The sequence below is a fragment of the Suncus etruscus genome, chromosome 14 (assembly GCF_024139225.1).
Source record: "Suncus etruscus isolate mSunEtr1 chromosome 14, mSunEtr1.pri.cur, whole genome shotgun sequence".
NCBI lineage: Eukaryota > Metazoa > Chordata > Mammalia > Eulipotyphla > Soricidae > Suncus > Suncus etruscus.
In genome coordinates this window covers 4,452,928-4,467,442 of record NC_064861.1, presented here as the reverse complement: position 1 = coordinate 4,467,442, position 14,515 = coordinate 4,452,928, and positions in this window count along the sequence as shown.

Sequence of the window (14,515 nt, the reverse complement as noted above, 5' to 3'; positions counted from 1 at the left end):
TTCCAAGAGGAACTACTACCAATCCTGGCAAGACTCTTTCATGAAATTGAATAAATGGAGACACTTCCAAATAACTTTTACGAAGCCAATATTACCTTGATTCCTAAACCAGACAGAGTTGCTACCAAAAAATATTATAGAAAAATATCGCTGATGAATGCAGATGCAAAGATCCTCAACAAAATCCTGGGAAATAGGATTCAATGCCTCATTAAGAAGATTATCCACTATGATAAAGTAGGTTTCATCCCAGGAATGCAAGGCTGGTTTAACATCCATAAATCTATCAACATAATACACAACATCAACAACAAGAAAAATAAAAATCACATGATCATATCAATAGATGCAGAGAAAGCATTTGATAAGGTCCAACACCCATTCTTGATCTAAACTCTTACCAAGATGGGAATGGAAGGAACCTTTCTCAATATAGTTAAGGCCATCTACCACAAGCCAGAGGCAAATATTATCTTCAATGGAAAAAAAATAAAAGCCTTCCCTCTAAATTCTGGCACAAAACAAGGCTGTCCTCTCTCACCACTCCTATTCAACGTAGTAATGGAAGTACTTGCTATAGCGATTAGGCAAGAAAAAGATATCAAGGAAATCCAGATAGGAAAGGAAGAAGTCAAGCTCTCACTGTTTGCAGATGACATGATACTCAACTTAGAAAACCCTAAAGACTCTATCAAAAAGCTTCTAGAAACAATAGACTCATATAGCAAGGTGGCAGGCTCCAAATTTAACACACAAAAATTGATGGCCTTTCTATACACCAATAGTAATAAGGAAGAAATGGACATTAAGAAAACAACCCCATTCACAATAATGCCACACAAACTCAAATATCTTGGAATCAACTTGACTAAAAATGTGAAGGGCCTATACAAAGAAAACTATAAAACTCTGCTCCAAGAAATAAGAGAGGACACGAGGAAATGAAAACACATACCCTGCTATAAATTGGCAGGATTAACATCATTAAAATGGCAATACTCCCCAAAGCATTATACAAATTTAATGAGATCCTTCTAAAGATACCAATGACATTCTTCAAAGAAGTGGATCAGGCACTTTTGAAATTCGTTTAGAACAATAAACACCCTAGAATAGCTAAAGCAATCATTGGGAAAAAGAATATGGGAGGCATTACTTTCCCCAACTTTAAACTTTACTACAAAGCAATAGTTATCAAAACAGAATGGTATTGGAATAAGGACAGGCCCTCAGTTCAGGGGAATAGGCTTGAATACTCAGAGAATGTTCCCCAGACATACAATCACATAATTTTTGATAAAGGAGCAAGAAATCCTAAATGGAGCAAAGAAAGCCTCTTCAACAAGTGGTGTTGGCACAACGGGCTAGCCACTTGCAAAAAATTGAACTTAGACCCCCAGCTAACATCATGTACAAAGGTAAAATCCAAATGGATTAAAGACCTCGATATCAGCCCCAAAACCATAAGATATATAGAACAACACATAGGCAAAACACTTCAGGACATTGAGACTACAGGCATGTTCAAGGAGGAAACTGCACTCTCCAAGCAAGTGAAAGCAGAGATTAACAGATGGGAATATATTAAACTGAGAAGCTTCTGCACCTTAAAGGAAATAGCACCCAGGATACAAGAGCCCCCCACTGAGTGGGTGAAACTATTCACCCAAAACCCATCAGACAAGGGCCTAATCTCCAAAATATACAAGGCACTGACAGAAATTTACAAGAAAAAAATATCTAATCCCATCAAAAATGGGGAGAAGAAATGAACAGACACTTTGACAAAGAAGAAATACAAATGGCCAAAAGACACATGAAAAAATGCTCCACATCACTAATCATCAGGGAGATGCAAATCAAAACAACGATGAGATACCACCTCACACCACAGAAAATGGCACACATCACAAAGAATGAGAATAAACAGTGTTGGCGGGGATGTGGAGAGAAAGGAACTCTTATCCACTGCTGGTGGGAATGCCATCTAGTTCAACCTTCATAGAAAGCGATATGGAGATTCCTCCAAAAACTGGAAATTGAGCTCCCATACCATCCAGCTATACCACTCTTAGGAATATACCCTAGGAACACAAAAATACAATACAAAAACCCCTTCCTTACACCTATATTCATTGCAGCACTATTTACCATATCAAGACTCTAGAAACAACCAAGACGAATGGCTAAAGAAACTGTGATACATATACACAATGGAATATTATGCAGCTGTCAGGAGAGATAAAGTCATGAAATTTTCCTATACATGGATGTACATGGAATTTATTGTGCTGAGTGAAATAAGTCAGAGAGAGAGAGAGAGAAAAAAGCGAAAAGGTCTCACTCATCTATGGGTTTTAAGAAAAATGAAAGACATTCTTGCAATAATAATTTTCAGACACAAAAGAGAAAAGATCTGGAAGTTCCAGCTCACCTCAGGAAGCTCACCACAAAGAGTGATGTGTTTAGTTAGAGAAATAATTACATTTTGAACTGTCCCAATGATGAGAATGTATGAGGGAAATGGAAAGCCTGTCTAGAGTACAGGCGGGGGGTGGGTGGGGAGGAGGGATATTTAGGACATTGGTGATGGGAACTTTTCACTGGTGATGGGTGGTGTTCTTTACATGACTGAAACCCAAACACAATCATGTATGTAATCAAAGTGTTTAAATAAAATATAAAAAAATTAAAAATTAAAAAAATATAAATAAAATGTGAATTGATGAGGGAAGTATAAAACCTATCTAGAGAACAGGCGGGGATGGGGTGGGAAGGAAGGACATTTGGGACATTAGTGATGGGAATGTTGCACTGGTAAAGGGTTTTTTTTATAAATATATATATATAACAAAATAAAAATGAATCCAACCTTCTGCTGCCTACAAGAAACACACCTGAATAGTCAAAACAAACAGATTCAAAATCAAAGGCTAGAGGAAAATCACCCAAGCAAACAACACACTTAAGAAAGCTGGGGTGGGAAAAAAAACGAAATATTTTTCCATGTTTATTTCTACAGTATGCTAGATAGATGCTCCTTGAGTAGAGAGAAAACATTTTAGGTAATGAAATATTTCCAGGTACCATTTTAATAACCAGCACAGGGAAATAACTTTGTCATGTTGAATAAATGTATTATGTGTATCATATAATAATCCAGATTTAATGAATTTTTAGAAAGATATAAAGAAACAGGCTGGAGCAGTGGTGCAGGGTGCAAGGCATCTTTCTTGCCATGCTACCCTAGGATAGATTGTTGTTCCATCCCCTGGCGTCCCATATGGTCCCCCAAGCCAGGAGCAATTTCTGAAAACATAGCCAGGAGTAACCCCTGAGCATCACTGGGTGTAACCCCCCAAAAAAGAAATTTAAACCCAATTCAGCCTTTAAATGTCAAAACAGCTATGATGTTTTTTCTTACACTCAGAATTCAATCACCAAGTTATGTAAGATTTTCTGCTTAAAACATGAGGTATCCTGAAATCTATAGACTTTTATTTTTATATTTTAGATAAATTATATTCAGTTATATAATTGGGTTTTATACACACACATATATATATTATAAACTCCCCAAGAAATTAAAACTACATTTAAAAATTCCTTATGCAAATTGTTAGTATTAAATACACGATTTTCTCTTATAAATTTTGAAGTACCTGTCCAATAAGCTTACTATTTCCAGGACCCAGATGTTTTCTGCAGTGCCTTATGCATCAGTTCCTAGTAAGATGCTGCAGGTCCTTCCAAAGACATTTTGAGGCAGCTATTTACTAATCATGAAAAGATATGCCTTACACATTGCTGATCGTTTCCAAAAATATCCTCTATGGATACTGGTGTAAGATTATAGTAAATCACACAAATTAATTAAAAATGAATTTAAAATCCCAAAATTAGACCAAAATTCTTAAAATACAATGAGTAAAACGTAAGTGAAACTTCAAGATATGGGCTTCAGTAGTGTTTTCAATTATTTGACTCTATTGGCAAAAACAAAACATAGAAGAAAATGGCACCATATCAAATTAAGAAGCTTTTACTACATTTCCAAAAGCACTCGTGTAAAATAGACACACTATTAAAATTCAAAAAATATTAGCATAGAATACACCACATAAAAGGCAAATATCTAAGACACACAAAATTCAAGAACCACAACAAAACAATAGCCTCCTTCTAGTCTACTTTCTGGGAGGTAAAGTGGAGACGGGGATGGAATATGGAATATGGAGAGAAGTGGACACAGATGGTGAAATATATGCTTTAAATTCAATTATCAATAGCTTTGTAAAAATTATGGTGCTTTAGTTTAAAAATAAATAAATAAATAAATAAATAAATAAATAAATAAATAAATAAATAAATAAATAAAGGTGCTGAAGCTGTGGCACAGTGGTAAGACATCTTTCATGCTAGCCTAAGACGGACTGCGGTTTGACAGACCCTGGTGTTCCATATGGTCTCCCAAGCCAGGAATAATTTCTGAACGCATATCCAGGAGTAACCCCAGAGTGTCACTGGGTGTGGCCAAAAGCAAAATGAACAAACAAATAAATAAATAAAATCTAAAAGGAATTACAGATACAAAGATCCTCAACAAAATTCTGACAAACAAGATCCAATGTCTCATCAAGAAGATCATTCACTACCAAGTAGGTTTCATCCCAGGAATGCAAGGATGGTTTAACTTCCATAAATTAATCAAAATAATACACCATATCAAAAAAAGAAAAAGAAAAACCATATGATCCTATCAATAGATGCAGAGAAAGCATTTGATAAGGTCCAACGCTCATTCTTGATAAAACCTCTCATCAAGATGGGAATAGAAGAAACTTTTCTCAATAACGTAGAGGCAATCTACCACAAGCCAATAGGATATATTATTCTCAATGAAATAAACTAAAAGCCTTTCCTCTAAAATCTGGTACAAGACAAGCTGCCTTCTCTGACCACTACTATTCAACATAGTGCTGGAAATTCTTGCCATACCAATTAGGCTAGAAAAAGATATCAAGGGCATCCAGATAAAAAAGGAAGAAGTTAAGTTCTCAATGTGTGCAGAGGACATGATACTATATTTAGAAAACTTTAAATACTCTACCAAATAACTTCTAGAAACAATAGACTCATATAGCAAAGTGGCAGAATACAATATTAGCACACAAAACTCAATGGCCTTCTTATACACCAATAATGATAAAGAAGAAATGAATATCAAAAAATAATCCCATTCACATTACTGCCACACAAACTCAAATATCTTTGAGTCGACTTAACTGAAGATGTGAAGGACTTATACAAAGAAACTACAAAACTCCGCTTCAATAAATAAAAGAGGACACATGGAAATGGAGGCATATATCCTGCTAAAATGGCAATACTCCCCAAGGCATTGAACAAAATTAATGCAACCTCTCTGATATCCATAACATTCTTCAAAGATATGGATCAAACACTCTTGAAATTCATCTGGAACAATAAACACCCAAGAATAGCTAGAGCAACCCTTGGGAAATGGAATATGGGAGGCATCACTTTTCCCAACTTTAAACTGTACTACTAATAGTCATTAAAACAGCATGGTATTTGAATAAAGACAGACTCTCAGATTAGTGGAATAGACTAGAGTTTTCGGAGAATGCTCCCCAGATCTACAATTAAATAATCTTTGATAAAGGGGCAAAAAATGCAAAATGGAGCAAGGAAAGCCTCTTCAATAAGTGATGTTGGCACAACTGGTCAGCCACTTGCAAAAAAACAAACTCAGACCTCCAGCTAAGACCATGCATCAAGGACATATTCAAATGGATTAAAGACCTTGATATCAGGCCTGAAACCAAAAAGTTTTTATGAAGCTCATATAACCTTGATAACAAAACCAGACTGTGATGCCAGAAAAAAAAGAAAACTGTATAGACCAATATCCCTGATGAACACAGATGCAAGATCCTCAACAAAATTCTAACAAATAGAATCCAATGCCTCATCAGAAGGTCATACTCCATGACAAAGTAGGTATCATTCCAGGAATGCAAGACAGGTTTAAGGTATGTAAATAAATCTATATAGTGCACTGTATCAACAAAAAGGAAAACAAAAACATATGATCATATCAATAGATGAAGAGAAATCATTTTATAAGGTCCAACACCGATTCTTGATTAAACTCTCATCAAGATGGGATTGGAAGAAACTTTTCTCAATATAGTCAAGGGCATCTACCACAAGCCAATAGGAAATATTATTCTCAATGGAGATAAACTAAAAGCCTTTTCTCTAAAATCTGGTACAAAAAAAGGTTGCCCTCTCTCACCACTCCTATTTAACATAGTGCTGGAAGTTCTAGCCATACCGAATAGGCAAGAAAAATATATCAAGGACATCCAGATATAAAAGGAAGAAATCAAGCTCTCACTGTTTGTAGATGACATGTTATTATATTTAGAAGACCCTAAAGACTCTACCAAAAAGCTTCTAGGAACAATAGATTCATATAGCAAAGTGGCTGGCTACAAAATTAACACGCAAAAATCAATGGCCTTCTTATACACCAATAATAATTGAGAAGAAATGAACAATAAAATACCAGTCCTATTCACATTACTGCCACACAAACACATACCTTCGAGTCTATTTAACTAAAGAGATAAAGGACCTATACAAGGAAAACTACAAAACCCTGATTCAGAAATAAAAGAGGACACAAAATAATGGAGACACATACCCTACTCAAGGATTGGTAGGATTAATATCATTAAAATGGCAATACGCCCCAAAGCATTGTACATATGTAATACAATCCACCTAGTGATACCCATGAAATTATTCAAAGAAGTGGATCAAACATTCATGAAATTAATCTGGAAAAATAATCACCTGCAAAAAGCTAGAGCAACCCTTAGGGAAAAATATAGGAGGCATCACTTTCCCCAAATTTAAATTGTATTACAAATCTAGAGTCATTAAAACAGCATGATATTGGAATAAAGACAGACCCTCAGATCAGTAGAATAAACTTGAATATTCAGAGAATGTGCCCCATATATACAATCAATCAATTTTTGATAAAGTGGAAAGAAATGCAAAATGGAGCAAGGAAAGCCTCTTCAACAAGTGGTGTTGGAACAACTTGTCGGCAACTTGCAAAATACCAACTCAGACATCCATCTAACACCATGTACAAAGGTCAAATTCAAATGGATTAAGGACCTTGATATCAGGCCTGAAAAAATAAGTTATATAGAACAATACGTAGGTAAAACATCCATGACATTGAGATTAAAGGCATCTTCAAGAAGGAAACTGTACTCTCTAAATAAGTAAAAGTGTAGATAAATAGATGGGACTACACTAAACTGAGATGCTTCTGCACCTCAAAGAAAATAGTAGGGAGGGACTTCAGAGCATAAAAACTGGCTAACCTTTGCAAAAGCTGGCTCCCTGTGTGTGACACCAGGCGGGGAAAATCCGCGAAAGTACACCGGCCCAGTGGGGCTCAGCTGTGAAAGACTGTGAGTGTGACCTGTCTATGTCTGTCTACTGTCCTCTTGCGTGAAACTCTTGCGAGTGGGGCAAAAAGAGCCTCCAGAAACCTCGCTCGCCCAGACACCATTTTCAGGGAGGGACTTCAGAGCATAAAAACCGGCTAACCTTTGCAAAAGCTGGCTCCCTGTGTGTGACACCAGGCGGGGAAAATCCGCGAAAGTACACCGGCCCAGTGGGGCTCAGCTGTGAAAGACTGTGAGTGTGAACTGTCTATGTCTCTCTACTGTCCTCTTGCGTGAAACTCTTGCGAGTGGGGCAAAAAGAGCCTCCAGAAACCTCGCTCGCCCAGACGCCATTTTCAGGGAGGGACTTCAGAGCATAAAAACCGGCTAACCTTTGCAAAAGCTGGCTCCCTGTGTGTGACACCAGGCGGGGAAAATCCGCGAAAGTACACCTGGCCCAGTGGGGCTCAGCTGTGAAAGACTGTGAGTGTGAACTGTCTATGTCTCTCTACTGTCCTCTTGCGTGAAACTCTTGCGAGTGGGGCAAAAAGAGCCTCCAGAAACCTCGCTCGCCCAGACGCCATTTTCAGGGAGGGACTTCAGAGCATAAAAACCGGCTAACCTTTGCAAAAGCTGGCTCCCTGTGTGTGACACCAGGCGGGGAAAATCCGCGAAAGTACACCGGCCCAGTGGGGCTCAGCTGTGAAAGACTGTGAGTGTGACCTGTCTATGTCTGTCTACTGTCCTCTTGCGTGAAACTCTTGTGAGTGGGGCAAAAAGAGGCTCAGAGGAGCACGGCCGCTCCGCTTCACTACGCGGCCGTGCACTCTTTCTAAGGAAAGAACTCCATTGCAACAAGAAGGAAAAATCACACTAAGAACGGCGCTATATCACAGAAGCAAACATTCCTCTCTGGACTGTCTTCTCTGTTGCATGCTCGGGCCTAAGATTTGACCCAGTGTGAGGCTTCATCCACGGAGGACTCCCCTCCCATAGAGGCAAGTCAGCCCATCCAGAAAGGGAGGAGCCAGAGGAGTGTGCTGCCTACATCATATAGACAATGAATACCACTACAACACGTAGAAAAACCCACAATACAAGTGTGACAATGGGGAAACAACGCAGGCCAGCATCAGACATAGAGAATGAAGATGACAATTCTGAGGACCAGATAATGACTGAACAACTAATCAACCTCTCAGATAAGGACTTTAGACTAGCAATATGGAAGGTGCTCAACAGACTCCAAGAAACCATGGATCGAGTTGAACAGAACACTAATAAGAACCAAGAAAATATGAAGGCAGAAATGACAAAACTCCAAACTGAAATAACATGACAACTAACAGGACTGAAAAAGTCAGTAAACGAAGTGAATGACAAAATGGATAGCTCTGGGACAGGGTATCAGAAGCTGAGAATAGACTTGGTGCTGTGGAAGATGAGATACATAACAATTCCATACAGCAGGAGAGATTGGACAAAAAACTTAAAGCAAATGAGCAGACAATGGAAAAATTAGTCAAAGAATGGGAACAGACGAAAATAGAAGTCTATGATAAGATCAACAGAAACAACTTAAGAATCATTGGAGTCCCAGAGACCCAGGAAGAAAATTTCCAGGAAGAATCAATGGTCAAGAACATCATTAAAGAGAAACTTCCAGAGCTAAAGAATATATGTGATCAAATCCTGCATGCCCGAAGAGTACCAACCAAAAGAGACCCCAGAAAAACCACCCCAAGACACATCCTAGTCACAATGACAAATCCCACAGATAGAGACAGAATTCTGAAAACAGCAAGATCAAAAGGGGAAATCATGTTCAAGCAAACTTCCCTGAGATTTACAGCAGACCTGTCACCAGAAACGCTCAATGCCAGAAAGCAGTGGTGGGATATTGTGACAAGACTGAATGAAATGAATGCTTCACCCAGAATACTATACCCAGCAAAACTCACTTTCCGGTTTGATGGAAGAATACATGGTTTCACAGACAAAAAACAGCTCAGAAACTTCACAGACACAAAACCAGTCTTAAGAGAAAAACTGAAAGACCTAATCTAAGACAAGACTACCCAAAAGACACACCAAATTTTGAAATAAAGATGGCGTTAAATCCCAGGACAATTCTTTCTCTCAACATCAATGGACTAAATGCACCAGTTAAGAGACACAGAGTGGCTAAATGGATCAAAAAACTCAATCCAACCTTCTGCTGCCTACAAAAAACGCACCTGAATAGTCAGAACAAACATAGACTCAAAATAAAAGGCTGGAGAAAAGTTATCCAAGCAAACAACACCCATAAAAAAGCTGGAGTGGCCATACTAATATCAGATAATGCAAACTTTATACTCAGGAAGGTTGTAAGGGACAAAGATGGACATTTTATATTAATCAAGGGGTACGTAGAGCAGGAAGAATTCACTCTCCTAAACATATATGCACCGAATGAGGGGCCAGCAAAATATTTAATACAACTGTTGACAAATCTGAAAAATAATATCTACAACAACACAATAATTGTGGGGGACCTTAACACGGCTTTGTCAACACTGGACAGGTCAACCAGACTGAAACCCAACAAGAATATACTAGACCTGAGGAGAGAAATGGAAGAAAGAGGCCTAGTGGATATATATAGGACACTCCATCCCCAGAAACCTGGATACACATTCTTCTCCAATGTACATGGGACATTCTCCAGGATAGACTACATGCTGGCACATAAAACATACCTCCATAAGATCAAGAGGATAGAAATTTTGCAGACTACCTTCGCTGACCACAAGGCTCTGAAATTATTTGTGAACTCCAAAGAAACTCAGAAGAAACACTTTAACACCTGGAAGTTAAACAGCCTCATGCTCAATAACCAGTGGGTCCGAGATGAAATCAAGGAGGAAATCAAAAGGTTCCTGGAAACAAATGACAATAAAGACACAAACTCTCAAAACTTATGGGACACAGCAAAAGCAGTACTGAGAGGAAAATTTATAGCTTTGCAAGCACACATCAGGAAGGAAGAAGGAGCTTACCTGAGTAGCTTAATGACACAGCTAATAGAACTAGAAAATGCTCAACAAAAGGACCCAAGAATAGGAAGACAGAAGGAAATAATAAAGCTGAGAGCAGAAATCAACGAAGTGGAAACTCAAAAAACAATCCGAAAGATCAACGAAAGCAGAAGTTGGTTCTTTGAAAAAATAAACAAGATTGATAGACCACTGGCAAACCTAACAAAGAAAGAGAGATAGAGAAACTTGATAACTCATATCAGGAATGAAAAAGGAGAGATCACTACTGATATGACAGAGATTCAAAGGGTAATCAGAAACTACTTTGAAAAACTCTACGCCACTAAAAATGAGAACCTGGAAGAAATGGATAAATTCTTGGACTCTTATAATCTTCCACGGTTGAAGGAAGAGGATGTAGCATATCTAAACACCCCCATCATCATTGATGAAATTAAAACAGTAATCAAATGTCTGCCGAAAAACAAAAGCCCAGGTCCAGATGGATTCACTAATGAATTCTATCAAACTTTACAAGAGGAACTACTGCCAATCTTGGCAAGACTCTTTCATGAAATTGAACAAACAGAAACACTTCCAAATAGCTTTTATGAAGCCAACATCACCTTGATACCTAAACCAGACAGAGACGCTACCAAAAAAGAAAATTACAGACCAATATCACTGATGAATGCAGATGCAAAGATCCTCAACAAAATCCTGGCAAATAGGATTCAATGCCTCGTTAAGAAGATCATCCACTACGATCAAGTAGGTTTCATCCCAGGAATGCAAGGCTGGTTTAACATCCGTAAATCTATCAACATAATACACAACATCAATAACAAGAAAAATAAAAACCACATGATCATATCAATAGATGCAGAGAAAGCATTTGATAAGGTCCAACACCCATTCTTGATCAAAACTCTCAGCAAGATGGGAATGGAGGGAACCTTCCTCAATATAGTGAAGGCCATCTACCACAAGCCAGTGGCAAATATTATCCTCAATGGAGAAAAACTGAAAGCCTTTCCTCTAAATTCTGGCACAAGACAAGGCTGTCCTCTCTCACCACTCCTATTCAACATAGCACTGGAAGTACTTGCTATAGCGATTAGGCAAGAAAAGGATATCAAGGGAATCTAGATAGGAAAGGAAGAAGTCAAGCTCTCACTGTTTGCAGATGACATGATACTCTACTTAGAAAACCCTAAAGACTCTATCAAAAAGCTTCTAGAAACAATAGACTCATATAGCAAGGTGGCAGGCTACAAAATTAACACACAAAAATCAATGGCCTTTCTATATACCAATAGTAATAAGGATGAAATGGACATTAAGAAAACAACCCCATTCACAATAGTACCACACAAACTCAAATATCTTGGAATCAACTTGACTAAATATGTGAAGGACCTATACAAAGAAAACTATAAAACTCTGCTCCAAGAAATAAGAGAGGACACACGGAAATGGAAACACATACCCTGCTCATGGATTGGCAGGATTAACATCATCAAAATGTCAATACTCCCCAAGGCATTATACAGATTTAATGCCATCCCTCTAAAGATACCCATGACATTCTTCAAAGAAGTGGATCAGACACTTTTGAAATTCATTTGGAACAATAAACACCCTCGAATAGCTAAATCAATCATTGGGAAAAAGAATATGGGAGGAATTACTTTTCCCAACTTTAAACTGTACTACAAAGCAACAATTATCAAAACAGCATGGTATTGGAATAAGGATAGGTCCTCAGATCAGTGGAATAGGCTGGAATACTCAGAAAATGTTCCCCAGAGATACAACCATCTAATTTTTGATAAAGGAGCAGGAAATCCTAAATGGAGCAGGGAAAGCCTCTTCAACAAGTGGTGTTGGCACAATTGGATAGCCACTTGCAAAAAATTAAACTTAGACCCCCAGCTAACATCATGTACAAAGGTAAAATCCAAATGGATTAAAGACCTCGATATTAGCCCCAAAACCATAAGATATATAGAACAGCACATAGGCAAAACACTACAGGACATTACAGGCATCTTCAAGGAGGAAACTGCACTCTCCAAGCAAGTGAAAGCAGAGATTAACAGATGGGAATATATTAAGCTGAGAAGCTTCTGCACCTCAAAGGAAATAGTGCCCAGGATACAAGAGCCACCCACTGAGTGGGAGAAACTATTCACCCAATACCCATCAGATAAGGGGCTAATCTCCAAAATATACAAGGCACTGACAGAACTTTACAAGAAAAAAACATCTAACCCCATCAAAAAATGGGGAGAAGAAATGAACAGACACTTTGACAAAGAAGAAATACGCATGGCCAAAAGACACATGAAAAAATGTTCCACATCACTAATCATCAGGGAGATGCAAATCAAAACAACGATGAGATACCACCTCACACCCCAGAGAATGGCACACATCACAAAGAATGAGAATAAACAGTGTTGGCGGGGATGTGGAGAGAAAGGAACTCTTATCCACTGCTGGTGGGAATGCTGTCTAGTTCAACCTTTATGGAAAGCAATATGGAGATTCCTCCAAAAACTGGAAATCGAGCTCCCATAAGATCCAGCTATACCACTCCTAGGAATATATCCTAGGAACACAAAAATACAATACAAAAACCCCTTCCTTACACCTATATTCATTGCAGCTCTATTTACCATAGCAAGACTCTGGAAACAACCAAGATGCCCTTCAACAGACGAATGGCTAAAGAAACTGTGGTACATATACACAATGGAATATTATGCAGCTGTCAGGAGAGATGAAGTCATGAAATTTTCCTATACATGGATGTACATGGAATCTATTATGCTGAGTGAAATAAGTCAGAGAGAGAGAGAAAAACGCAGAATGGTCTCACTCATCTATGGGTTTTAAGAAAAATGAAAGACACCCTTGTAATAATAATTTTCAGACACAAAAGAGAAAAGAGCTGGAAGTTCCAGCTCACCTCAGGAAGCTCACCACAAAGAGTGATGAGTTTAGTTAGAGAAATAACTACATTTTGAACTGTCCTAATATTGAGAATGTATGAGGGAAATGTAGAGCCTGTTTAGGGTACAGGCGGGGGTTGGGGGGGGAGGAGGGAGATTTGGGACTTGGGTGATGGGAATGTTGCACTGGTGATGGGTGGTGTTCCTTTTATGACTGAAACCCAAACACAATCATGTATGTAATCAAGGTGTTTAAATAAAAAAAAATTAAAAAAAAAAAAAAGAAAGAAAATTTTACTTACATAAAAAAAAAAAAAAAGAAAATAGTACCTAGGATACAAAAGCCACCCACAAAATGGAAGAAACTATTCACCCAATACCTATCAGATAAGGGCCTAATATCCAAAATATACAAGCTACAGACAGAACTTAACAAGAAAAAATATCTAACACAGTAAAAAAAATGGGGAGAAGAAATGAACAGACACTTTGTCAAAGAAAAAATACAAATGGCCATAAGACATGAAAAAATGCTTCACATCACTGATCATCAGGAAGATGCAAATCAAAACAACACTGAGGTACCATCTCATGCCACAGAGACTGGCACACATCACAAAGAACATTAACTATCAGTGCTGGCAGAGATGTGGAGAGAAAGGAACTCTCAATCACTGCTGGTGGGAATGCCCTCTAGTCCAGCCTTTTTGGAAAACAATATGGAGATTCCTCAAAAGACTGGAAATTGAGCTCCTATATGATCAAGCTATACCACAATACAAAAATGCCTTTCTCATACTATATTTATTGCAGCATTATTTACAATAGCCAGAATCTGGAAACAGCCAAGATGTCCTTCAACAGATGAGTGGCTAAAGAAACTGTGGTACATATACACAATGGAATAGTATGCAGCAATCAGGAGAGATGAATTCATGAAATTTTCCTATACATGGTAACATGGAAACTATTATGCTGAGTGAAATAAATCAGAGGTTGAGAGATAGACAAAGCATAACTTCACTCATATATTGGTTTTAAT